The 26,697-nt window shown below is 50.0% G+C and overlaps 1 long non-coding RNA gene and 2 other non-coding genes across 4 annotated transcripts in view; all 3 read left to right on the top strand.

Annotated features, from left to right (window-relative positions):
* LOC141999978 (uncharacterized) overlaps positions 1-26,697 on the top strand; it is a 695,529-nt gene that overhangs the window by 6,049 nt on the left and 662,783 nt on the right. The window contains exon 4 of one of the 2 annotated variants that reach the window (XR_012642140.1): positions 1,066-1,397. The exons of the other annotated variant lie outside the window; for it this stretch is intronic. This is a non-coding gene — a long non-coding RNA (uncharacterized LOC141999978). Of the gene's footprint in view, positions 1-1,065; positions 1,398-26,697 lie in introns of those variants that run through there. 2 annotated transcript variants of the gene reach the window in all.
* On the top strand, positions 7,123-7,209 carry TRNAS-UGA (transfer RNA serine (anticodon UGA)). The gene has a single exon. It is a non-coding gene; the product is annotated as a tRNA-Ser (tRNA).
* On the top strand, positions 17,374-17,446 carry TRNAR-CCU (transfer RNA arginine (anticodon CCU)). The gene has a single exon. It is a non-coding gene; the product is annotated as a tRNA-Arg (tRNA).

The raw sequence follows: 26,697 nt of genomic DNA, 5'->3' as shown, positions 1-26,697 counted from the left end.
TCGCAAAAAGAAAAGGAGTACTTGTGGCACCTTAGAGACTAACCAATTTATTTGAGCATAAGCTACAGCTCACTTCATCATGGCAGACAGGAATAGTCATTCTATTCAGCACAGTTCTTTTCTCAGCCATTTAAAGAAATCATAATCTAACACATACCTAGCTAGATTACTTACTAAAAGTTCTAAGACTCCATTCCTGTTCTGTCCCTGGCAAAAGCAGCATACAGACAGACACAGACCCTTTGTTTCTCTCCCTCCTCCCAGCTTTTGAAAGTCTCTTGTCTCCTCATTGGTCATTTTAGTCAGGTGCCAGTGAGGTTACTTTTAGCTTCTTAACCCTTTACAGGTGAGAGGATTTTTCCTCTGGCCAGGAGGGATTTTAAAGGAGTTTTACCCTTCCCTTTATTTTTATGACATCCCCTATTTGGGTAGTGACTGCTGGTGGCTAAGTGAGGCAGTGGCCTTTGATTTCCTCTTCTCTCCCCGCACTCCCACATCTGAGGTAGTGCCCCCTGTTGGCCAGTTGAGGCACTACTAATTGGAGCAGTGACCTCCCCGTGGTGGCCTGGTGTGGCAGTGCCCTCTTGGTATCTCCCTCCCACAACAGACAGACACACACACCGTTGTGGTAGTGGCCACTTCAGGCCGTGGCCTGTTTATCATTCCCCCACCACCACCATTGCAGCAGTGACTCCTGGTGGCCACGTGAGGCAGTGCCCTGCATGTGTCCCCCCGGCCAGTGCTGCAGTGACCCCTGGTGCCCATTTTGAGAACAGGTTTTGTGTACCTCATGTGTAGCCTGTGTGTACCTCACGTCTTGGGGCAGTAAAGTGTCGTAGCCAGCTAACACAGGGCACAGCCTGACGTCTGGTGGCCACATGGGGCAGTGGCCTGTGTGTACCATCTCCACTGGCGCCGTGACCCCTGGTGTCTTGGTACTAAGATGCAGCCACCTCTGAGTTAGACAGTGGGGCTGTATATAGGCCAATGGGGATAGGCCCCCACTGTTCCAGGAAGTAGACGAGGTCTAAGATACCAGAGCAACTGCTGCTGCTATTTCAACAGGAAGAGAAGGAGGAGGCTGCAGGATGGTGAAGGAGAGAAAATCAACACTGCAGGAGCAGGAGAAGGTAAAGACCAGGAGAATCCAGAAGCCAAGTCACCAGAGAGGTACAGGGAACCTCTCTGCAATCTTCCCAAAACTCTCATTTGAAGAGGGGTGTGGACTGTGGAATATGTAGCTTTCTCCCAAAAACCATAAAGAAATAGCTTTGAGCTCTGATGCGCTATGTAAGGTCAGTTCTTTGATGGGGTTAGTGAGGGGTTCGATGCCATTTAACTAATCCACGTTCAAGTCACACCTTCTACTAATCAAAATTCATTTTGCTGAGTATCCCCCTGTTGGCAAGCCCTGAATTCTCCGCGCTGACCCGTCCCTTCAAGACCCTGGGTTTCTGGTACAGGAGGGGCTGGATCACTTTTTATAGTGGGGGAGCTGAAAGCCGGCTAGCTGGACCCCCGTGTGTTCACAAGCAGTGTGAAAAAGCACAATTTCTGCTCTCACTGCTCAGGGACAGCACAGCTCTGGGGTTCTCAAGGATCACACAATAATGCTAGCTTCAGAGGCGTGCGCACGGGGTGGGCCCAGGCACACCCGAATCAGGGTCGCCCCAAGTGCAAAAAAAAAAAGGGGGGGCGGCCAGACTGCTGGAGATGGGGGGGCGAGGGAGTCTGGGGTAGGGGGGCCCCGGCCCAGCCACTCTTCTCCGCCCCCGCTCTCTGCTGCGGGGGAGAAGCTTGGTGGGGCTGTGCCCCGGGCTCATTCCTGCTGCTCCGAGGCCGCCGGCAGCCAAGCTCCCGCCTCGCCCTACAGCTCGCTGCGGAGTCGCCCCACCTCCGCCCCCTGCCCCCGGTCCGCGGTGTGCCGGGCAGAGAGAGGGGGACATGGAGAAGAGGCAGGGACAGGGCCTTGAGGAAGGGGGTGGAATCGGGGTATACCCCCTCCAGACCCCTCCTGTGAACCGCTCAGGGCAGGGGGCTGGGAGCACCCCCACAACTCCAGCGCACCTGCCGAGCCCTGACCCCTGCAGCCCTCTCCCACACACGCAGCCCTCTGCGCTGACTCCTACACACCCCAGCCCTGACTCCTGCAACCTCTCACACATCCTGCCCTGACTCCTGCACCCCCTCACACACACCCAGTCCCCAGTTCTGACTCCTGCACCCCCCCACACATCCCCACCCCCACCCTGAGCACCAAACTGGAACTCTTGCACCCTCCCCCCCACATACCAACCTGCACCCCTCTCACCGAATGGGAGTTGCCCCAGGTAAGAGCTCCACACCCCCAACCTCCTGCCCCAACCCTGAGCTCCCTCCCTCATTCTACCTCCTGTTCAGACACTGCACCCCAACCCCCAGCTTTCTCCTTCACACCCAGCCCTGTGCTCAGTGCACCCCCACCCTCAGCTCAGTGCAGAGTGAGATGAAGAGAACGGGCTAGAACCAGGGAGAAGGTAGGTACCCACTCTATGTGGGCAGGAGTGGGGGGGATCCTGTTTACCCCCTCCCCAGACCTGCTGTGCTTGCAGTTTACCCCCGGCCCCTTTCTTGCATCAAGGACCAATCCTAGCTCCTGCCCCACTGTACTTTTGCCCTCAGACCCTGCCTTGCTCCAGTCAACAGGGACTAATCCTCCCCCCATGTCACACTGTGCACATCTTGCCCCTGTCCCCTGCCTCACTCCAGCTGGGGAGCAATCCTTCCCCCCGCCTCCCATGCCCAATGGATGAAAATCAATAACTTTTTTAAAAAAATCAAATAATCTGATTTTTTTAATTTAAATTGGATTTTTGAGGAAAAAGTATCTAAAGATTGTTTTAATTAAGGTACATCAGAGATGCTTAGTTTTGCAGTTCTCAGACTGTGGATTTGTGTCTCCAGAGGTAACGTGCTTCTTAACAGCAAAAATGTTTTAAATAAATAAATAATATAGAGAGGTGAGAAATAACAGACCTCAACTCTATTGTCCCTCTGCAAATATGTGGACACAGGGTCAACCCCTTACCTCTCTTTAAAAGTGAAAAGTTTCAAAAAGTTCAATGAATAGAAGATTGTTGGGGGCAGAATAGATCTGGACAAGGAAAAGAAGTCTGGAGATAAACGTGAGAAGTGAGGGACATATGCTTTTTGTTAAACTATTATGTTTGCTGTTGAAGAAAAATATCCAGAATACTTCACATTGTTGTTTTAGTTAAATAAAGCAATTTAAATATCTGTCTGGGGATGTTCTCTTCCTAACACAGCCTGGCAAGAAAATCCTCCAAATATTGATGATTAACCTGTTGAATTGGAGAGAGATCACCTCCCAGTAACTTCATAAATCTCTGCTTCAGTTACCTTTGGTAAATGAAATAACCAAACACTCATTCATTTTGTGACATAGCTGTAAAACTCATCTGAAAAGTTTTCAAAATAAATCACGGTTTAAAAATGTATAGTGTTTCCCTTCTAAAAGTGAAACCTACATCGAGCTCTGAGTTGTGAAAAATGTGTATTAAGGTTATAACAACCAACAAGAATGTACTTCTATGTAGAAAACCATGATTAAATGGAGACTTCCTGACGAGTGATTTAAATCAAATCCACCCTGCCCGCTGTGCTCTTGCCCCGGCCTCTTCATTCCCCAGGGGGGCCCACAAATATGTTTGGTGCCAGGCCCACAAAAAGTCAATCTGGCCCTGTTCCTAGAACGAACCCTCATTGAGTGGGGCGATCCCCAGGGAGCAGCTCCAACCTCCAGAGTGTCTGGCCAGCGACAGGACATGAGCACGGCAAGGGAGGGGGTGGCAGTGACATCACACAGGCCTTTTGCAGGAGCTCAGCCGATTGGTCAAAGGTGGTGGGGAGGTGGTGACCTCACAGACAGATGCTGACATCAGCCAGGCAGGATGGGGAGGGGCCAGGGAAACCTTGGCGACCCCTGTGGCCTTCACTTCAGCGAGTCTCCTTCTCGAGGTCTCTCCGTGAGGACTGAGAGGGGATCAGTGGTCACGTACGTGAGCACCAGGGGGAACCTCTGTAGAGTTTTCTCCTTTCCTTTCATAGATTTATTGATAGAAAACAGACGTCCCTGTTGAGAAGGTAAGAGCCTCCTCAGGTCTGAAACCTCTTCAGTCGGATCCATCTGGTCACAGTTGAATTCTAGGCGTGGAAAACACAAGCTTAAGGAGGCAGAATTTTATTCCGCACCTAAATTCTGTCCCTTAGAATCACTGGGGACATGAGGGTTAGTCCTTTTTATTTCACCTTTTCCTCCATCCCTCCCTCCTTTCTCTTCTTCTCTTGCATCTTTTGTCCTTTCTCCTCTTCCCCTCCCAACACCAGGAGGTGTGTGTGTGTTTGTGAATCCACTGATCTTCCTTTATGTGGGAACAGATGATACCGACAGATTCTCTTTGGAATGTATCAAGGAAGTCTATGCCAGGCTTGGGAAGAAGCTTTAGGAAATTGAGGCTCAAGTGATCTTCAGTGGGTTTCTGCCTGTTCCTAGAGGTGGGCAACAAAGGTGTGACAAGATTATGACTATCAAGAGATGGCTCAGGCAGTGGTGCTGTAAGGAGGGCTTTGGGATGTATGGCCATAGGGAGGCCTTCATGGACAGAAGACTGTTCTCTCCGGATGGACTTCATCTGAGTAGGGAAGGAAATAGACTTCTCGGATGGAGGCTGGCACAACTGATTAAGAGAGCTTTAAACGAGGAATTTGGGGGAGATGGTTGGAAGATGTCCAGGTAATCTCCACACTGGATTTTAATATTGAGACGGAAGAAAACAAAGTAATGAAGGATACAGCTGTGAGTAGGAGAATGGACATAAGGAGGAAAGGCAGTGTGGATACCAGCCTAATAGGTCATACTGGCGGTAGAATGTCAATGCCTAATCGGGTAAAGAATGTGATTGAGGGCAAACAGCAAAAATTAAGATGTTCGTACACCAATGCGAGGAGCCTAGGTAACAAAATGGAGGAACTAGAGCTACTGGTGCAGGAAGTGAAACCAGATATTGTAGTGATAACAGAAACACGGTGGAATAGTGGTCATGACTGGAGTTCAGGTATTGAAGGGTATGTGCTGTTTAGGAAAGACCGAAATAAAGGCAAAGGTGGTGGAGTAGCATTGTATATCAATGATGAGGTAGATTGTAAAGAAATAAGAAGCGATGGAATGGATAAGACAGAGTCTGGGCAAAAATCACTTTGGGGAAGAAAACTACTAAAGCCTCCCCTGGGATAGTGCTTGGGGTGTGCTATAGACCGCCGGGATCTAATTTGGATATGGATAGAGCCCTCTTTAATGTTTTTAATGAAGTAAATACTAATGGCAACTGTGGGATAATGGGAAATCTTAACTTCCCAGATATAGACTGGAGGACGAGTGCTAATAATAATAATAGGGCTCAGATTTTCCTAGAGGTGATAGCTGATGGATTCCTTCATCAAGTAGTTGCTGAACTAACAAGAGGGGATGCCATTTTAGATTTGGTTTTGGTGAGTAGTGAGGACCTCACAGAAGAAATGGTTGTCGGGGACAACCTTGGTTCGAGCAATCCTGAGCTAATTCAGTTCAAACTGAATGGAAGGATAAACAAAAATAGATCTGTGACTAGGGTTTTTGATTTCAAAAGGGCTGACTTTCAAAAATTAAGGAAATTAATTAGGGAAGTGGACAAGGGCTGATTGTGTGGGGTCCTCCTGTTTCTTTAGGAACGAGCCTGTGACTCCGAGGATTCACTTCTCGTCATACGGTACAGAGGAGTTCGTGCAAATTACTCAGTATGAGAAAGTCATTCGTAATCAGGTATCCTGATGTATTTCTCAGGGCACCATCCACCAAAAACCAACTCTATGATCTCTTGGGCATTTGGTAGAGATTTATGGTGAAAATTGCTAAAAATGAGAAAGTTATAACTGATCCTTGCTATAAATCAATTACAAATGGAATCATCCTCCAAAAGCCTTTCAGATTCGCTCCTTGTGATTTGGTAGCTCTCAGTTCATGATTTGGTGGAAATGACTAAAAATGAGACTCCCTTTACTGACCCATGTTAGGAATCAATTACATATGGACTCCTCCTCGGAAATCCTTTGATAATTAGCTCCTGGTGATTTCAAATAAAATCGGTTCGTGAAAATTACTAGGAATAAGAAAATTCATTCCTCATCCGTCTTTTGATAAAATTCCCATGGAATCATCCACCAGAAAAGCAAGTGCATTCTCACTTGGTGCTTTGGAAAAGATGGGTTCGTGGAAATTAGTCAAAGTAAGAAAATCATGATTTACAAGTACCTAGTAGTAAAGACTCCAGCAGTCCAGATTCTCTCCTGGTGAGTTTGGAGGGATTGGTTCATGAAAATTACTCAAAAATCAAACATTTATTACTGATCACTGCTCGTAATTAGGACCTCATGGAATCATCCTCTGAAGACCTTTTAGCTTGTCTCCTGGTCATTCGGTGCAGATGGGTAGAAGATATTGGGGGTGGGATGTAGGAGTCACTGGGGAAAACACAGAGACACAATTTCCTTTGCACAGATCCATGAACAGCAAAACCTCCTTATGTGTTTTGTCTGAGCCAGGGCATTCAGCTCCAGTGAACCCTTCTCTCCTGCAATGGCAATGGTCAGACAGATGGGATGTGGCCACCTGCATCCCTGACAGGGAGATATTGGCTCGGCTCTTTCTTTATGCTGCTCTTGTTAGTCCATGAAACATCAAGGATGGAATGCAAGGCTGAGTTCATGCACCAACCCCCTGAAAAATGTCCATGCCCCAGAGAAATCCTGACCCCTGCTATTGGAATGATGTGCTGGAGATTTAACTAGGAAAGGGACTGTCTGAATTGTCAATTTGGGGAATGAACAATGATCTACAGCAATGTCATTAACACAAACACACTCTCATCATGCTCCAGCCGGAAGGGAAATGGGCAGGAATTCTTGCTGTTCAGCCATGGACACACTTACACTAATGCACAGCCTTGAGTGTGCCGGGGAAGTGGATCTGAGCAATTTGAAGTGACAATTCTGTGAGAACTGAATCACAGTGTAGTGAAATAGCCGTCCATCACGGAGTTGTGGCTGAGTGGTTAAGGCGATGGACTTGAATTCCATTGGGGTCACCCCCCACAGGTTCAAATCCTGCCAATGATAGAAGCACAAGAATGTTATGACTACTGCAATCTTAGTGCTGCAGCGTGTGAACTGGAGCCAGATCTGGTCTCACTCTGAGGTTGTCTACACTTAAAACACTGCTGTGACACTGCGATAGCACTTTGGAGTAGACAGTTGCTACAGCGAGTGGAGGGGTTTTCCCACGGCTATAATAGTTACACTGACGGAACATTTTTTCCTTCTATTTAGCGCTATCTAACCAGGGCTTAGCTCAGCCTAACTATATTGGTTTGGGGGTGTGGATTTTTCACACCCTGAAACACGTAGCTCTGCCAGTTAAGTGTCCAGCGTACACCAGCCCTTAGATCCCTCTTAGGATTTCCATGCAAGCACTGACCTGTGGGAGGAAAACATCAGCTCACAAACACAGAGACTGAATTCCCCACAGTTAATCTCTCTGCACTTTCCAGAATGTCACAAAATTCAATTCATTCCTGCTAGGACAGAGAAAAAATAAGTGATGCAAAGTTTTTGGCTTGATTAAATAAAGTTAAGGGTTTAATTACTACAGTAAAAATATGTACCGATTCCTCTAAATAACACCATAACGTGAGATAAGAACAGAGACAAATCTTGTCAGTGACGACTAATTTAACAAATGATCTTCCCATTATTAATTTCCACTGTGCCCCCACTGCAGGTCTGGGCCCCTCCAGTGTAACTGCTCTGCATTCGCCTTCCCCTTAGAATTGGTTCTGGACATTCCCAACTTTGGAAAATTGTGCAATTCAGAATTTGAATAGTGACCCCGGCTCCTTCCTGCACCTGCTCTACATCGCTACACAGCACCTTCTCCACCTGCAGAGTCACCCGCCGGGTTCAGCAGGGACCCCTGGCAAGGACAGTGGGTGCAGCTAACAGCCCGGTGTGCCTGGCAGTGAGGCAGGGGCAGCCTGAGGCTGGAAGCTCTGAGTCAGCTGTGGAGAAGCAACCCCCCCACACACAAGTACAGAGATTGAATTCCCCAACTTTAGCATCATGACGCCCTGTAGAAAGCCCCACGTGTCCGCTGTTTTTTCACAGGGCGATGCAAAAATCAGGTGACACCAATTTTGAAGTTTGAGTAAATAAAGTTTCGGAGATAGTTATTAAGCTCGCAAAAATATGCCAAAGATCCCTCTGCATGACACCGGAAGGTGAAATAGGAACAGAGACAAACCTTGTCAGCAAAGGCTAATTTCCCAAAGATCCTTGTTAGAATAGAGATATTCAGGCCTGCCTGTAAAGCCTATGCTTTAACAGTACAGGCTTTTTTTTATCACAGTGTATTTTTACTGTGTGTTTTCATCACTTAGCTAGTTACGGGGTACAAAACAAAGAATCAAAATCACAGTCTGCCTGTGTGCGGGCCTTCTCTCCCCAGGAGAGTCTGAGGCTGGGTTCTTAGGCTAAGGCCTTTGGCTAAGCTGCAGGGGCAGCCATAAACTGGGAAGCGAACGGTCACATCCTCACATCCCCAACCCGTCCCACTGAAATACGGTGGTATTGGTCGGTTAGGAAGACGATCCTGTCCTGATAGTGCCCATCACCACCAGATACAGAAACAGATCTTAAGAGAGCCTCCTGTCTGGCAAGAAATCTTAGTGAAATCCTAGCGGATCTTAAACATAAAAAAGAAGCTTACAAGAAGTGGAAGGTTGGACATACGACCAGGGAAGAGTATAAAAATATTGTTCGGGCATGTAGGAATGAAATCAGGAAGGCCAAATCGCACCTGGAGCTGCAGCTAGCAAGAGATGTCAAGAGTAACAAGAAGGGTTTCTTCAGGTATGTTGGCAACAAGAAGAAAGCCAAGGAAAGTGTGGGCCCCTTACTGAATGAGGGAGGCAACCTAGAGACAGAGGATGTGGAAAAAGCTAATGTACTCAATGCTTTTTTTGCCTCTGTCTTCACTAACAAGGTCAGCTCCCAGACTGCTGCTCTGGGCATCACAGCATGGGGAGTAGATGGCCAGCCCTCTGTGAAGAAAGAGGTGGTTAGGGACTATTTAGAAAAGCTGGACGTGCACAAGTTCATGGGGCCGGACTCCTTGCATCCGAGAGTGCTAAAGGAATTGGCGGCTGTGATTGCAGAGCCATTGGCCATTATCTTTGAAAACTCGTGGCGAACGGGGGAAGTCCCGGATGACTGGAAAAAGGCTCCTGTAGTGCCAATCTTTAAAAAAGGGAAGAAGGAGGATCCTGGGAACTACAGGCCAGTCAGCCTCACCTCAGTCCCCGGAAAAATCATGGAACAGGTCCTCAAGGAATCAATCCTGAAGCACTTACACAAGAGGAAAGTGATCAGGAACAGTCAGCATGGATTCACAAAGGGAAGGTCATGCCTGACTAATCTAATCGCCTTTTATGATGAGATTACTGGTTCTGTGGATGAAGGGAAAGCAGTGGATGTATTGTTTCTTGACTTTAGCCAAGCTTTTGACACGGTCTCTCACAGTATTCTTGTCAGCAAGTTAAAGAAGTATGGGCTGGATGAATGCACTATAAGGTGGGTAGAAAGTTGGCTAGATTGTCGGGCTCAACGGGTAGTGATCAATGGCTCCATGTCTAGTTGGCAGCCGGTGTCAAGTGGAGTGCCCCAGGGGTCGGTCCTGGGGCCGGTTTTGTTCAATATCTTCATAAATGATCTGGAGGATTGTGTGGATTGCACTCTCAGCAAATTTGTGGATGATACTAAACTAGGAGGAGTGGTAGATACACTGGAGGGCAGGGATAGGATACAGAGGGCCCTAGACAAATTGGAGGATTGAGCCAAAAGAAATCTGATGAGGTTCAACAAGGACAAGTGCAGGGTCCTGCACTTAGGACGGAAGAACCCAAGGCACCGCTACAGACTAGGGACCGAATGGCTAGGCAGCAGTTCTGCGGAAAAGGACCTAGGGGTGACAGTGGACGAGAAGCTGGATATGAGTCAACAGTGTGCCCTTCTTGCCAAGAAGGCCAATGGCATTTTGGGATGTATAAGTAGGGGCATAGCCAGCAGATCGAGAGACATGATCGTTCCCCTCTATTCGACATTGGTGAGGCCTCATCTGGAGTACTGTGTCCAGTTTTGGGCCCCACACTACAAGAAGGATGTGGATAAATTGGAGAGAGTCCAGCGAAGGGCAACAAAAATGATTAGGGGACTGGAACACATGACTTCTGAGGAGAGGCTGAGGGAACTGGGATTGTTTAGTCTGCAGAAGAGAAGAATGAGGGGGGATTTGATAGCTGCTTTCACCTACCTGAAAGGTGGTTCCAGAGAGGATGTTTCTAGACTATTCTCAGTGGTAGAAGAGGACAGGACAAGGAGTAATGGTCTCAAGTTGCAGTGGGGGAGGTTTAGGTTGGATATTAGGAAAAAAATTTTCACTAGGAGGGTGGTGAAACACTGGAATGTGTTACCTAGGGAGGGGGTAGAATCTCCTTCCTTAGAAGTTTTTAAGGTCAGGCTTGACAAAGCCCTGGCTGGGATGATTTAATTGGGGATTGGTCCTGCTTTGAGCAGGGGGTTGGACTAGATGACCTCCTGAGGTCCCTTCCAACCCTGACATTCTATGATTCTATGAAATCCCTTCTCAATGGTTGTGGTTGTGAAACCCTCATTTCAATATGTTTTAACTTTACGGCCCCCACTTTTCTGTTGTCAATCTGTCTGGTTCTCTAATAGTTTCTGACTGCTGTATAATTAATTTTGCTATGTGTAAGTTCATTAGTGTAGTGGGATATAATTGGTTAGAGAATTATGTTACAATATATTAGGATTGTGTAATTACATTTCAGTAAAATTATTGGTTAAGGTATAGCTGAGAATATTACCATATAATCTGGAGTCAAACAGGAAGGGGAAGTGGAAATTGGAATCATGTTTGCGAAGTGGGGGAATGGGAACGGGGAACAGAGACACAGGCAAGGCTCTGCAGCGTCGGAGCCGGGAAGGGGGACACGGGGTAAACACTTTGCAGTGTTGGAGCTGGGAAGGGAACACTGGGGAACAGAGTCTATCGGTGTATAGAGATAAGCCCCAGTGGTGTGAAGGGCTTCAGAATATGCTTCCTTGGAAACTAACCCCAGGAAACATCACATTGTCTGCACTTCAGACTTCTGGTCTTTTGCTGTTTGCATGACAAGAACTGGGGAAGAGGGCAGGGGAAGAGAAAGCCCTCTAACAAAATGGCTACCTTGCTCCTCTCCCTCCCCAGGTGTCAAGGATCCGAAGGACTCGAGGCTCTGCTTGAGGGACCCTGGCACAGCGGCTGGTGGGGGAAAAAGGATTGTAGATTCTGACCTGCACTCTGGAGAGGAGGGAATAATTGAAGGGGGCATTTTTGAGTCCTCCCCCATCCTCAGTGTCCCCTGGGCTGGCATTCTACCCTCCACAGGGCCAAGCAAACAAGTGGGTGAAGCCATTTGGTTAAAGAAAACCAGTGCTCCAGGTGAGGCTTGAACTCACAACCTCAGCATAGCTCCTCTCAGCACTGCCCTATAAGTACTGCATGCTAACCAATTGTGGGAGGAGACAAGTGTTGGTCCTTGGTGGGGTGGGTTCTTCTGAAGGGTTCCCAGCACCATTTGACCCTCTTGTTCTTCTCTGTGCGATACCAGAGCTGACTGAGACTCAATGGAGAGTCTTGCTGCAGATCAACAGATCTGAAATCCCCGAGAACCAGGTCTAAGCGTTAGTCCTGCTTTGGGACAGAGTCTCTCAGGCAGGAAACTGCCGCGTCTGCGTGAGACGTGAGGCTCCCTCGCTAACAGCTGAGATCAGTGAGAGCTGTGTGAAGTGCCGGGACCCAGGGGTGTGTGAACAGGGGGCACAATGCCCCAAGACTTTTAGAAATGGGAGGGCTCTGCCTTACCACTTTGTAATGACCGTAAGGGCGAGGGAGGGTGGGGAGGGGACGGAGAGCAGTGATTGGGAGGCGGGGTCTTGGGGGGAAGAGTCAGCGCAGGAGTGGGGCCTTGGGGAGAAGGGGTGATGCAGGTGCGTGGCCTCAAGAGGAAGGGATGGGGCTACTGTTCGGGCTCTGGTGGCCGCTACTTTTAGGGAGCCGGCACCGCTCTTAGTGGGACCGCAAGACATCCCAGAGGAGAGAGGGTGGCCAGCAGAGCAGTGACAGGGTGGAACGGCAAGTGACTGGCAATGTGGGCAGACAGGGGAGGGAGAAAGGGGCTTTCCCCCCAGGAGGTGAGAGGTGATCTCTGGGTTTTCATTGACCCAGGACAGCAGCTGGGAGTGAGGTGCAGTGAAGGGAGGGGCACTTCCAAAGAGCTTTTGGTCTCTGGATTTCAGAGCCCGAGGCAAAAGGACACCGCCCAGCGTACTGTGGGCGGGTCTTTTGCTCATAGTGTCGTGTTATGAATCCTGATTGTGGTGTTCTCCAAAGTTAAGACAAGGTGATTTTCCTCCTTTTTGTTAAAGTTTCTTTTCTCCACTCAGTGCTGGTGAGTGGGGAAAGTATGGCTTCTTAGAGGCACCCAGTGGCCCTGGTTAGTTTCCCCAGATTACTGGGTGGGGGCTTAAGCGGATTGTGTGCTGTACTGTTGAAGAGGAGCCCCAAGCACCCGAACAGGGAATTGTAACTTCAGCCTTCAGATTAAGAGCCAGATGAGGGAAGAGCATCTTCGCAAGCAGGCTGGGTAACCTAGTGAGGAGGGCTTTAAACTAGGTTCACCAGGGGAAGGAGACCAAAGCCCTGAGGTAAGAGGGGAAGTGGGATACCGGGAGGAAGCACGAGCAGGAGCGCATGAGAGGGGAAGACTCCTTCCTCATACTGAGAAAGAGGGACGATCAGGGAGTTATCTCAAGTGCCTATACACAAATGCAAGAAGAATGGGAAAGAAGCAGGGAGAACTGGAAGTCCTGGCACAGTCAAGGAATTAGGATGTGATTGGAATAACAGAAACTTGGTGGGATAACTCACATGACTGGAGTACTGTCATGGATGGATATAAACTGTTGAGGAAGGACAGGCAGGGCAGAAAAGGTGGGGAAGTTGCATTGTATGTAAGAGAGCAGTATGACTGCTCAGAGCTCAAGTATGAAACTGCAGAAAAACCTGAGAGTCTCTGGATTAAGTTTAGAAGTGTGAGCAACAAGGGTGATGTCATGGAGGGAGTCTGCTATAGACCACCGGACCAGGGGCATGAGGTGGATGAGGCTTTCTTCCGGCAACTCACGGAAGTTACTAGATCGCAGGCCCTGGTTCTCATGGGAGACTTCAATCACCCTGATATCTGCTGGGAGAGCAAGACAGCGGTGCACAGACAATCCAGGAAGTTTTTGGAAAGTGTAGGGGACAATTTCCTGATGCAAGTGCTGGAGGAACCAACTAGGGGCAGAGCTCTTCTTGACCTGCGGCTCACAAAGCGGGAAGAATTAGTAGGGGAAGCAAAAGTGGATGGGAACCTGGGAGGCAGTGACCATGAGATGGTCGAGTTCAGGATCCTGACACAGGGAAGAAAGGAGAGCAGCAGAATACGGACCCTGGACTTCAGAAAAGCAGACTTTGACTCCCTCAGGGAACTGATGGGCAGGATCCCCTGGGAGAATAACATGAGGGGGAAAGGAGTCCAGGAGAGCTTTCTGTATTTCAAAGAATCCCTATTGAGGATAGAGGGACAAATCATCCCGATGTGCAGAAAGAATAGTAAGTATGGCAGGTGACCAGCTTGGCTTAACAGTGAAATCCTTGCTGATCTTAAACTCAAAAAAGAAGCTTATAAGAAGTGAAAGATTGGACAAATGACTGGGGAAGAGTATAAAGATATTGCTCGGGCATGCAGGAGTGAAATCAGGAAGGCCAAATCACACCTGGAGGTGCAGCTAGCAAGAGATGTTAAGAGTAACAAGAAGGGTTTCTTCAGGTATGTTAGCAACAAGAAGGAAGTCAAGGAAAGTGTGGGCCCCTTACTGAATGAGGGAGGCAACCTAGTGACAGAGGATGTGGAAAAAGCTCATGTACTCAATGCTTTTTTTGCCTCTGTCTTCACGAACAAGGTCAGCTCCCAGACTACTGCACTGGGCAGCACAGCATGGGGAGGAGGTGACCAGCCCTCTGTGAAGAAAGAAGTGGTTCGGGACTATTTAGAAAAGCTGGATGAGCACAAGTCCATGGGGCCGGATGTGCTGCATCCGAGAGTGCAAAAGGAGTTGGTGGATATGATTGCAGAGTCATTGGCCATTATATTTGAAAACTCATGGTGATCTGGGAAAGTCCCAGACAACTAAAAAAAGCTGAATGGAGTGCCCATCTTTAAAAAAGGGAAGAAGGAGGATCCTGGGAACCACAGGCCAGTTAGCCTCACCTCAGTACCTGGAAAAATCATGGAGCAGGTCCTCAAGGAATCAATTCTAAAGCACTTAGATGAGAGGAAAGTGATCAAGAACAGTCAGCATGGCTTCACCAAGGGCAAGTCATGCCTGACTCATCTAATTGCCTTCTATGACGAGATAACTGGCTCTGTGGATGAGGGGAAAGCAGTGGACGTGTTGTTCCTTGACTTTAGCAAAGCATTTGACACGGTCTCCCACAGTATTCTTGCCAGCAAGTTAAAGAAGTATGGGCTGGATGAATGGACGATAAGGTGGATAGAAAGTTGGCTAGATTGTCGGGCGCAACAGATAGTGATCAATGGCTCCATGTCTAGTTGGCAGCCGGTATCAAGTGGAGTGCCCCAAGGGTCTGTCCTGGGGCCAATTTTTTCAATATCTTGATAAATGATCTGGAGGATTGTGTGGATTGCACCCTCAGCAAGTTTGCATATGACACTAAACTGGGAGGAGAGGTAGATACGCTGGAGGGTGGGGTAGGATACAGAGGGCCCTAGACAAATTGGAGGATTGGGCCAAAAGAAATCTGATGAGGTTCAACAAGGACAAGTGCAGAGTCCTGCACTTAGGACGGAAGAATCCCATGCACCGCTACAGACTAGGGACCGAATGGCTCGGCAGCAGTTCTGCAGACAAGGACCTAGGGGTTACAGTGGACGAGAAGCTGGATATGAGTCAACGGTGTGCCCTTCTTGCCAAGAAGGCCAATGGCATTTTGGGATGTATAAGTAGGGGCATTGCCAGCAGATCGAGGGACGTGATCGTTCCCCTCTATTTGACATTGGTGAGGCCTCATCTGGAGTACTGTGTCCAGTTTTGGGCCCCACACTACAAGAAGGATGTGGAAAAATTGGAAGGAGTCCAGCGGAGGGCAACAAAAATGATGAGGGGACTGGAACACATGACTTATGAGGAGAGGCTGAGGGAACTGGGATTGTTTAGTCTGCGGAAGAGAAGAATGAGGGGGGATTTGATAGCTGCTTTCAACTACCTGAAAGGGGGTTCCAAAGAGGATGGATCTAGACTTTTCCCAGTGGTAGCGGATGACAGAACAAGGAGTAATGGTGTCAAGTGCAGTAGGGGAGGTTTAGGTTGGATATTAGGAAAATCTTTTTCACTAGGAGGGTGGTGAAACACTGGAATGCGTTAACTAGGGAGGTGGTGGAATCTCCTTCCTTAGAGGTTTTTAAGGTCAGGCTTGACAAAGCCCTGGCTGGGATGATTTAGTTGGGGGTTGGACTAGATGACCTCCTGAGGTCCCTTCCAACCCTGATATTCTGTGATTCTGTGATTCTATGTGCAGCCAGCTGAACTAGCCAGGCCGCCTAAATTTATTCACCCGTCCACCACAAGAGCAAGCCCTGGGTGCTTCTCAGAAGCTGGGGAAAAGAATCTTGGGAAAATATCTCCTGCACCACCGCCAAAAAGACCACTTGAGTGGGAACTATCAGAGGCCTCACTGCGGGGCTGGCCGTGCTTTCCTACCACCTTGTGATGCTGGCCGCAGAGAGAATGCTGGACTGTGGGTGGCCTTCAGTGGGGGTTCGTCATGCCAGGGAGCAGGGAGCAGGCTGTCTGTCTGTCTCTGTGGCTGTCTGCTGGCCACACATAGGCATGTTCCTCCTCTCCTCTTGCCCCACCCACGGTTGCTCTGTGCCTTTTAAGCCTTCCCTGGGAGCTGTCAGCACCGGCCGCCTCTGTTCTAGGTGCCCAGAGGAGGAGAGGTGCGCTGGGCTCCAGCCTGGGACTCTTCCTCCCTCCTGCCTAGCCCTAACTATGAAGCCTGTCCCTGGCACTCCTTTATTCAAGTGCCATGTGGGTAAGAGGAAGAGGTGGCAACTGCCAGTAGGAGGACCAAACTTGTGAGCGTCAGGTGAAGCAGCGAGAAACACAGTGTTCAGGTGTCTCTAGCCAGACTGTTAAGTTCCAGGGCCCCAACCTATTGTGGCCAGACCATTGAACCAGCTGGACCAAAGACCTATCTCCAGTGGGCATCAGTCGCCCAGGAAGAGGGAAAAAATTCACTCTGGTTCACCCAGAGACACGGAAACCAAGCACCCTAAAGTCAAAGGCTTTGCAGCAAACCAGCATAGCCTCAGGAGGTCCCACTGAGATTTCAACTCAGATCGCAGGATTCAGAGTTTTGCGGGCTGACCATTACACCATGGGACCTGCTAGCATTTCCATTTCTGGACCCCTGTGACTCTCAGCTGGCTGGCTAGCACTCTGCACTTATTGCTTCCCTCTGGCTGCTTCCTCTTGCAGGACTCTCTCTCCTCCATCAACTGTAGCCCTGCACTACTGGATCTGCGGGTCCTGCCCTGAGTCCCTGCATCCCCCTGCTTTGTCTCCATTCCCTGCAGGCCGCAAAAATGTCAGGGGAGGCCGCCCCTCCCCTCACTTGGTGATCCTGCTCAAATCGTCCACCTGCAGCTTCATCTCCTGGAACTCGGCCAGATGTCACTTGATCCAATTGTACAGCATCCCACAGCCTCCCCCTGGGTCTGCCCCTCCTGGTTATTCCTTACAGGCTGACCTGACCCCCCTTCCAGCCCCAGATTCGCCCACTAATCATCCTACTGGCACTCAGAGCCACGGACATGGAGGTGCTGGAGGAGGGAGGTGTGACTCTAGGGTGGGATTCTTCTCTAAAGATGGCTGGCAGAAAGGTGGTGCTCAGCTCTGTCAGTGACCTGCCCCATTGCTTCGCTGCCAGGGGATGCAGACAGTTCTGTAAAGTGCATAAAGGGAGTATTTGGTTCCAAGTGAATGTGAGGAATGTGCAATTATGAGAGGGAATTTCCATCCCTCCTTCACTTATGCAGCAGAGCCCCAGTGGCCTAATGGATAAGGCATTGGCTTCCTAAGCCAGAGATTGTGGGTTCAAGTCCCATCTGGGGTGAAAAGCTGCTTTCTTCTTCTATATTGCAAGGAAACCTTGGTCTTATTTTCACCAAGGAAGCTGGGAGATGTTGGAACACAAAGTACTGGATCTTGGGAAGAATCCCCCACAAATGTCATCTTCCACTCGACAAATGCTTTCTAAACCCATCAGTAGCAAACAGTTAATACTAGTGTTTGTCTGAGAACAGAGTGAAGGGGAGTGTTTACTCCAACGTGTCAATGAACAAAACAGATGGAAAGAGCAAGGCCGTTCTGAAAGAGAATGGATCTGTCCGGAGACAAAGCAGAGCCTGAGGATGAGCAATGGTGTGAAAAGAAGAGGTTCAAATGTGTGTTAGATGTTAGTTAGGTTGGTCTGGCAAATTTAAAGAAAATACCAATGCCCTTAGCATGATGCGGACACTGGCTGTTTCTGACCTTTTACTGAGAGTTCATTGAGAAACATTTTCCTTAATTATGTTATGGAATAAAGGGTGTCTTGCCCTTCGAGACAACATGGCTACATGGCATGGGGCCAATGCGCACCTCCCAGCCAACTGCTAGAGAAGACAAGAGCAACACAGGCAGGGATGGCAGCAGGGCAGGCTGCAGCTCCAGGAAGATGGTGGTACCAAGTCTCATCAATGGGGAGGTGGCCACCCCAGCATGCACATGGTTGAGCCAGCAAGTGTGGTGTGTGCTGCAGCGTGCTGCTACTCACTGTTGCAACCGTGTTGCCCTGAGGACACTCATGTATCTGGGTAGTATCAGATCTCTGGACGGGCTCACAGAGCAGCTCAGCCTCGCTTGGCAGAGATTGGCCAGACCCCAGGAAGAGGAGGGCGTGCACTCAGGCCCTGTAAGGGGGTTCACTCACCAGCGTGGCGCCTCCCGCTGTTTGTCTCAGAGATTAGCTCACTCAGCCAGAGTTCCCTCTCCTGGTGGTGCTTGTCCATCGTTGTCACCGCTTGCAGACCCACCTCAGTCCAAGTACAGCGGCATCCTCTTTATGACTCGGCCATCCGGCCGTGCCATGATCTGTGCTCCTTCCTTCCAGGGTGATGGGGCAGGGGGTGGGTATCTCCAAATCCAGCCATGTCCCCAGTGGTGAGTGGCAGGGAACCAGGCCCACAGTACTTGGGTTCCAGCCCAGGGATCCTGTAGAAACAGCTTCTGCTTCCTCTCCTTAACTGCCTCCACCAGTGCTGCTTCAATTCCCGGGGCTGCTCTCCCGCAGTCCCAGCACGTTGTTCGCCCTCTTCTCAGGGTCTCAAGCCTGCAAGTCCCAGCAACCAGCCAGGAGCTCTCTCTAGCTTCCCCTGGTCCCTGCTAGCAGCTGCCCTGCCAGAGGTGCTGTGACCCTATGCCCCATATTCTTCAGAGAGACATTGTTATGATATACATATGGCATTACTAACATGTGTTTTATGCAAGATGGGTCATGTGAGATATCACTGGAAAGGTTAGGCTGTTCTTGAACTCAAGATGTAGGCGCACTAAGTCCAGAGTCAGCATGGCTGTCCTTGGGTTCAGGATTGCGTGGTCTAACGGCTTGAGTCAATATGGCACCGTGAAGTACAGGGATGAATGACCTAAGGGCCAGTGTCAATATGGCCACCCTTTGGTTCAGGGTTGCAAGGCCTAATTGCCAGATCCAGGGGCCACTTTGGAAGGGCCCAGCTAACTCCACCGGTCCCAGCCCAAGGCCCGCTCAAGTTAAGGGCATTTGCCACCCAGCCAGCCGAGATCCTACCACGACATGCTGCCCTTACACGGGTGCGAGACACCACTCACTCCGCCTCCCTGGGCCACTTTCTGCCTTATTTCCTGAAGCTGTCATCCAAATATCACCGGGATCTCTGGGTTCCCTGGCACTGGCAGCTCCGTGGAACTTTGTACATCCAACAACAATTTTTTAGTGTAGACAAGGCCTCAGTGTGCCTCATTTTTTTAACCATTCCTCAGAGATCAGGCTTTTTTAAACCTTGTATCATTTTTGTTGCCTTGCTATGTCTGAAAGGAGACTAGCTCCAAATCTGGGCTTTTCAATCTTTTCCAAGATGTCTTTAGTAATGATGAATAAAACTGATTCTGTAATAAGTGAGTCCCTTACCATTATTATATGTCACAGTACTGAGCATCTAATACTCAATGGATTGAGTCAGTTCCAGGGTGAGGGGAGGACCTGTAGCTCTGGATGTACTCAATGCTTTTTTTGCCTCTGTTTTCACTAACAAGGTCAGCTCCCAGACTGCTGCGCTGGGCATCACAGAATGGGGAAGAGATGGCCAGCCCTCTGTGGAGATAGAGGTGGTTAGGGACTATTTAGAAAAGCTGGACGTGCACAAGTCCATGGGGCCGGACGAGTTACATCCGAGAGTGCTGAAGGAATTGGCGGCTGTGATTGCAGAGCCCTTGGCCATTATCTTTGAAAACTCGTGGCGAACGGGGGAAGTCCCGGATGACTGGAAAAAGGCTAATGTAGTGCCAATCTTTAAAAAAGGGAAGAAGGAGGATCCTGGGAACTACAGGCCGGTCAGCCTCACCTCAGTCCCTGGAAAAATCATGGAGCAGGTCCTCAAAGAATCAATCCTGAAGCACTTACATGAGAGGAAAGTGATCAGGAACAGTCAGCATGGATTCACCAAGGGAAGGTCATGCCTGACTAATCTAATCGCCTTTTATGATGAGATTACTGGTTCTGTGGATTAAGGGAAAGCAGTGGATGTATTGTTTCTTGACTTTAGCAAAGCTTTTGACACGGTCTCCCACAGTATTCTTGTCAGCAAGTTAAAGAAGTATGGGCTGGATGAATGCACTATAAGGTGGGTAGAAAGCTGGCTAGATTGTCGGGCTGAACGGGTAGTGATAAATGGCTCCATGTCTAGTTGGCAGCCGGTGTCAAGTGGAGTGCCCCAGGGGTCGGTCCTGGGGCCGGTTTTGTTCAATATCTTCATAAATGATCTGGAGGATGGTGTGGATTGCACTCTCAGCAAATTTGCAGATGATACTAAACTGGGAGGAGTGGTAGATACGCTGGAGGGGAGGGATAGGATACAGAAGGACCTAGACAAATTGGAGGATTGGGCCAAAAGAAATCTGATGAGGTTCAATAAGGATAAGTGCAGGGTCCTGCACTTAGGATGGAAGAATCCAATGCACCGCTACAGACTAGGGACCGAATGGCTAGGCAGCAGTTCTGCGGAAAAGGACCTAGGGGTGACAGTGGACGAGAAGCTGGATATGAGTCAACAGTGTGCCCTTGTTGCCAAGAAGGCCAATGGCATTTTGGGATGTATAAGTAGGGGCATAGCCAGCAGATCGAGGGATGTGATCGTTCCCCTCTATTCGACACTGGTGAGGCCTCATCTGGAGTACTGTGTCCAGTTTTGGGCCCCACACTACAAGAAGGATGTGGATAAATTGGAGAGAGTCCAGCGAAGGGCAACAAAAATGATTAGGGGTCTAGAGCACATGACTTATGAGGAGAGGCTGAGGGAGCTGGGATTGTTTAGTCTGCAGAAGAGAAGAATGAGGGGGGATTTGATAGCTGCTTTCAACTACCTGAAAGGGGGTTCCAAAGAGGATGGCTCTAGACTGTTCTCAATGGTAGCAGATGACAGAACGAGGAGTAATGGTCTCAAGTTGCAATGGGGGAGGTTTAGATTGGATATTAGGAAAAACTTTTTCACTAAGAGGGTGGTGAAACACTGGAATGCGTTACCTAGGGAGGTGGTAGAATCTCCTTCCTTAGAGGTTTTTAAGGTCAGGCTTGACAAAGCCCTGGCTGGGATGATTTAACTGGGAATTGGTCCTGCTTCGAGCAGGGGGTTGGACTAGATGACCTTCTGGGGTCCCTTCCAACCCTGATATTCTATGATTCTATGATCTCTGCAAGAGGATCTGGACTGGACTCTGATGTTATTTTTAATGACAGTTATTACAGTGGTGCCTAGAGATCAACCCAGCATGCAGTGCCACTGTGCCAGGGGCTGTACAAACACTGTAGCACACAGTCCCTGCCCCAAAGAGCTGTCAGTCTCCATAGAGAAGCCAACCCCAGGGTCTATAATAGACATCTCCAGTAGAATACAGACAATAGCCAGGGCCCCAGCTCAGAATCTGAGTGCCCCCCCCCGGGACCCTCTGGCAAGGGGCATGCAGAGTGCGAGTGCACATTGGGTGTCAAGGGGAAATGGTGGAAGATACAAGACAGCGGAGGGGATTCACATCTGCAGACCTAGCTGGCAGACCCAGCCAGCACTTCACCGTTCCCCATCCCAACCAGGGAACAATTCCTCTGGGTGGAAAACCTCACAACCCCTACGGCGGCAGCTAGCAAAATGATTCACGGCATGGTTTGGTTTCAGTGGATGTTGGCAGCAGAACCAAAGCTCATTAACACTATCTGTGAACTTGTATCTCTAAAGCTTTACAAAATCACCAGGACTTTCTAGTAAAATTTTGTCCTTTTCCTTTGTGATGAGCATGTCACTGTCAGAGGACAGCCTGGAGATCTTCTGAAATCTAACCCGTTGGAAGAGCTGGCATGCTCAGTGCTCACCCCAAGCATTCAGGCGTGTGGAGTGGGACACCGGCGCGTGCTATGGCAAGTGCACTAGTCATTACTGCTCCAGGTGCCCATATTTACAATTTCTATAGGTTCCAACGTTCAGACAATGCTCTGTTCTAACAAAGTCTCATGCCTGTTTAAAGAACAGAAAGGTTCTATCCTGAGAGTCCCTGGCAAAACTAGTCTGTCCTCATGAACACTGACTCCTCCTGCGAAACGGCCCACACACCCACTGCCCTCGGGCAATGGTCCAGGTAGAGTGTCTCTGAACATGCGAGTGACTGCAAACGCCGCATCTCTGGCACACCTGGGGCTGCCTGCAGTTAACAGGTATCGAATGGCATTTTCTCTTATGGCTGCTAAAGACACTCAAACACAAGACTGCTATGCTTAAAGTGTTGATGATCTAGGCTGAGATTTTCAAAGGCAATTTGGCTAAATGGAACCAAAGTCCCACTGGATATGGACAGTGAACTCCCGGAGGCTCCTGCAGATTTCCTTCCACCAGCACTCATTCACTTTTCTTCTATTTACATCGCCCATTCCCATGTGTTTCTGGGAGCCCCTGACAACCAGAATGGGACATCAGTGCATGGTTCGATTTCTAAAACAGTTCTGATACCAACTCTCTAATACAGGGGCTACTCCAAAGTGGGCCAGTGAGATTCCCCTGGCTATCCCTTGGCTCGGACGGGGCAGGTCAGCCATGCTGGACTGTTTGGGGTTCCCTGCGTACATGAAAGGAGGAAAGCAGGCATTCTGTGCCACACGTGATCAATCACAGCTTTTATACCTGTCTCCTGTAGAAGCCAAATTCCATGGTAATTAGAGATATGCCAGGTGGTGGCAAAGATTTTTCTCATGCTTTACAACACCTGGCAACATGAAATATTTCGAATAATCTCCATCCGCTCTTGTTTCACATGTAGCCAGCGACAGGGGTTGGCCTAAGGCCCAGGGGCAAAGGGGGAGTTTATTTCCCTGTGCTGGGGTGGAATGAAACGACTAGATGCAGTCCCTCTCACCAGGGCTGAAGAGAGCAGTTCTGAGCAGAGGGCAGTGCAGCAGGTGACACCGAGGCCGACTGATTCCACGGCAGAATTTGGCAAACCACCCCCGAGTGCGGAAGCAGCTACAGAGCCAACAGGCTCAACCAGATGGAGGTTCGGGTCACCAAAAGCTCCCCTCTCTGCTGGGAGCTTTGGGTCCTGCCATCAGCTGGGGCACCAAGTCCCAGGGCCTCTGGCTCTTCACCAGAACTGAACTTGGAGGGTCACCCGTGGGGGTGAAAGGGACATTCGGTCCTTGGCCTGACACTGCTAAAACGTGTCCATCCGTGTGGGCACCTGTCTTCTTTTAAACATGCATAAAACAGATTGAAAGCGGGGCTGGTGCCTTGTACACCCGCTCGCAGCTCAGGCTGAGTAGACGCTGCTCAGGCAGGTTGTAAGGAGCATCTGTGGATGGCACCTGCCAGGAAGCATATGCGTTAGTTGCACGGTCACACACTTTCCCACAGGATCCTGGCCTCATCCAGTGCACAGAATGGATAGTGCTGTGGGGACAAATCAAGCTGTGGACTGAAGGAGGCTGTCGTCTGTAGGACCCCAGCCTCATGTGCTGCAGAAGTTGGAAAGTGCGCAGTGAAGGAGACAGAGAATTTCAGGAGGAGAAAGGCTGGTCCCATGGTGTAGACAGAAGAATGCTGCCCTGGTAAACTGGATTTTCTCCCTGCCTCTGCCCCAGAGTTCTTGTGTTACGTTTGGCAAGTCATGTAAACCGAAATTTTCACAACTGGCCACTGTGTTCATTTTCTGGATACCCAATTTCCTCCATTAGAAGGAGTTATGCAGCTGGAGGGAGAGCAGGACAAAGTGTAGCAGCTATACGGGCAGCTATATGGGTAGAAATATTGGGGGGAAAGAATTAAATGTTTGATCATGTAACATTATTGTATTAATATTTAGTTACCTCAGAACTAAAGTGTCTGGCAAAGTATTCACAATTTCCAAGCTGAAGTGGGGAAGGCTTCACAGCCCTCAAATGGCATCCCCCTAGTTATAAAAATGAAAGAAAGACATTGAAGCTGTATCTTAAAACACATGGAGCATGAAAGAAATGGTGCCTCTGGACCCCAGAGATCAGCAACTGAGAATTAGATGTGAGCAAACCAAAACTCACTCACTCAGCGATCTATCTATCTATCTATCTAATCTGATTGTTTTATGGCCATGTGCATTTATTTGTCTGTTTTAGGGCTGGTCTACACTTAAAATTCAGATTGACCTAGCTATGTCTTGGGGGCGGGGGGGAATTCACCCACCCGAGTGCCGTAGCTAAGCCGACCTAGCCCCTGGTGTAGACATGGTGAGGGGTGAGAGCAGAATTCTTCTATCAACCTAGCTACGGCCACTTGGAGAAGTGGATTCCCACCAGCGCGGTAACCCCCATCGCTCAGTGCAGGAAGTGTCTCCACTCTAGCGCTCCAGCTGCAGCGATATGTGTTGTTGTCGCACCCAGAGCCTAGCCAGGCCCTGAGCGTGTTGGTCTCTTTGAATAAGTGACACCCCAAGAGGAGCCCCTGTCGCTTTGGAGTCACTGTTACTTTCCCGAGAGCAGGTTCTGTCAGTGATGTGACCCCCCAGCTAGGCACTGCCAATAGAAAGGCTTTTGAGGACAACAGATGATCCCAGCTTTTTTGAAGTCTTCAAAGCCCACTGGGACAATCCTCTTCACTTCACCGGTCATGACGCTGGGAGCCCCGGGGGCTGCTTGTCCATCCACTTGCTGCACGTGGGCAAAGAGGTCAGAAACTGAAAAAACCCGGCTGAGGAACCTTTCTGCCTGGTGCAGAGCCAGACTTCCAGGCTTGGGAGTTCTGCTTTGATTCCTTCATTTCAAACACCAAATGCAGGTTTGGTCATGCCGGGGGAGCTTGCAAAATACCATGGATGGAAAGAATCTTTTGTGAGTCCTACAAGGACAACAGCACGGCTCTTAGCCCCTTTCGCTGGGAGTCCCCGAAGTTACGCCGTGTGCTGCTGCAGCCCATTCCAGGGACCCCAGGGGACTGTTCAGTTTTACATACAACCATGTGCATCCATGAGCTGCCTGAACTCTCCAGCAGCCTGGGAGGCCTGTGCTACCTGCCCAGACCTGGCAGAATTGGCAGCAGAGAGGAATTGTTGTGCCCAGGCACGGAGAAGATGGTTTGTTTCCAACACGAGCACGGCAGCGCAGGGACTGACAGCAGCATGCTGCGCCTGCAAGGGGGTGTGGGGCGAATGCTTTGAAGTCGGCTCATTATATAGCCAGTTGCACGCACTAAATAAATTCTATCCAGTGGAGCTCAAGGAGCAGACCCTACCTAGGAGGCTGGCCAAAGCGTGCCGGGCAATACGCGGCTGGAGAACTTTTCTCTCCTAGAGACTCTGCCTCTCTTGTTACCTCCCTGCTCCAGGCCAACAGCACTTGTTATTCTGCACCAAGGCAACTCTATGCCATGGGTGGGAACAGGCCCAGAGCCGCCCCCTGCCCACTTTGCATTGCTCTAAAGAGAGGGGATTCTCACCTGGGGCCCAAGCAGCCAGTCCCCTTTGTGCGGAGCCTGGAACGAGGTCACTTGGGAGCGACTGCTCTTGCTGGGCCACCTCTTCCCCTGCCGTGTGGAGCGGGTCCGACAGGGACGTGTTTCCAGGGCAAACGGTGACTTTTGGTTGCCACACTGAACATTTTCATTGCAAACCCAAAAGGTTTTGGGTGGAAAGTTTTCAATTTGGGGTTTTCCATTTTTTTCTGTAAAAACCGAACGTTTGTGTGGAAAGCATTTAACGGAAAATGAACTTTTCCATCAAAAATAGCTTCTACAGAAAAATGTTGATGGGTCCTATTGACGTGGGCTAAATCCGCTTTCACTGCCCCAGTCAATGGTGCGGCATGCGCGCTGCCGGGCCTGTCCCTCCGGCAGAGCTCATATGGGGAGGGGGAGGAATTGGGTGCCCCACCCCATCTCTGCCATAGCTGTATCTCCGGCTGAGGCCTCTGGGGATCCCGGCTTGTCGGGCTTCCAGCTGAACCCAGATAGGCAGCTGCCAGGCTGCTAGGCAGGCTCCCACTCTCGGCTCACCTCCGACTGCTCTAAGGACTGGAAAGCCGGAAGCAGGGGCTGCCCTGCGGCTGCTGGCGGGTTTGGACCTGTGAGGGAGACACAGTGTGAGTGTCGGCTTCACTTGCATCGCCAGCACCAGCCATTGTCCCCATTTCCCAGCCTGGAGCCAAAGCCGGTTTCGCCAGGAAACCCCCGTTCAGAGCTGCAGTGCTCCTTTGGGGAGCCTGGCCAGGCCGTCTCTCCCTGGAGTCCATCGGTTAGTTCTCTCGGGCCCATGTGTGCGCGGTGCCCCCCGTGCACATAGGGTAACCCTACATCGGTTGGGACGCCCTTGGTCCCAATATCGGGGCCGTCCGGACCGCAGCCGCGGCGCCGTCGCTCACTGCTTCCTGGGGCAGCTCTCGGTGCCCGCCCGCCGGCAGGAGAGCCGCGTGCTGCAGGGGCGGGGCATGCAGGCGCCGGCAGCGGGCAGAGAGCCCCCCACCCCCCGCCCCCCGCCTCCGACCCCACCTGACCTGACCCGTGACCCTTGGTGCCAGAGGGACCAGCCTGCCAGATGGTTCCCGGGACGGGAGCCGCCCCATGTAAG

This window comes from Natator depressus, chromosome 16 (assembly GCF_965152275.1).
Source record: "Natator depressus isolate rNatDep1 chromosome 16, rNatDep2.hap1, whole genome shotgun sequence".
In the NCBI taxonomy this organism is placed as follows: Eukaryota; Metazoa; Chordata; order Testudines; family Cheloniidae; genus Natator; species Natator depressus.
This window is presented reverse-complemented; position numbering and strand designations above follow the sequence as displayed.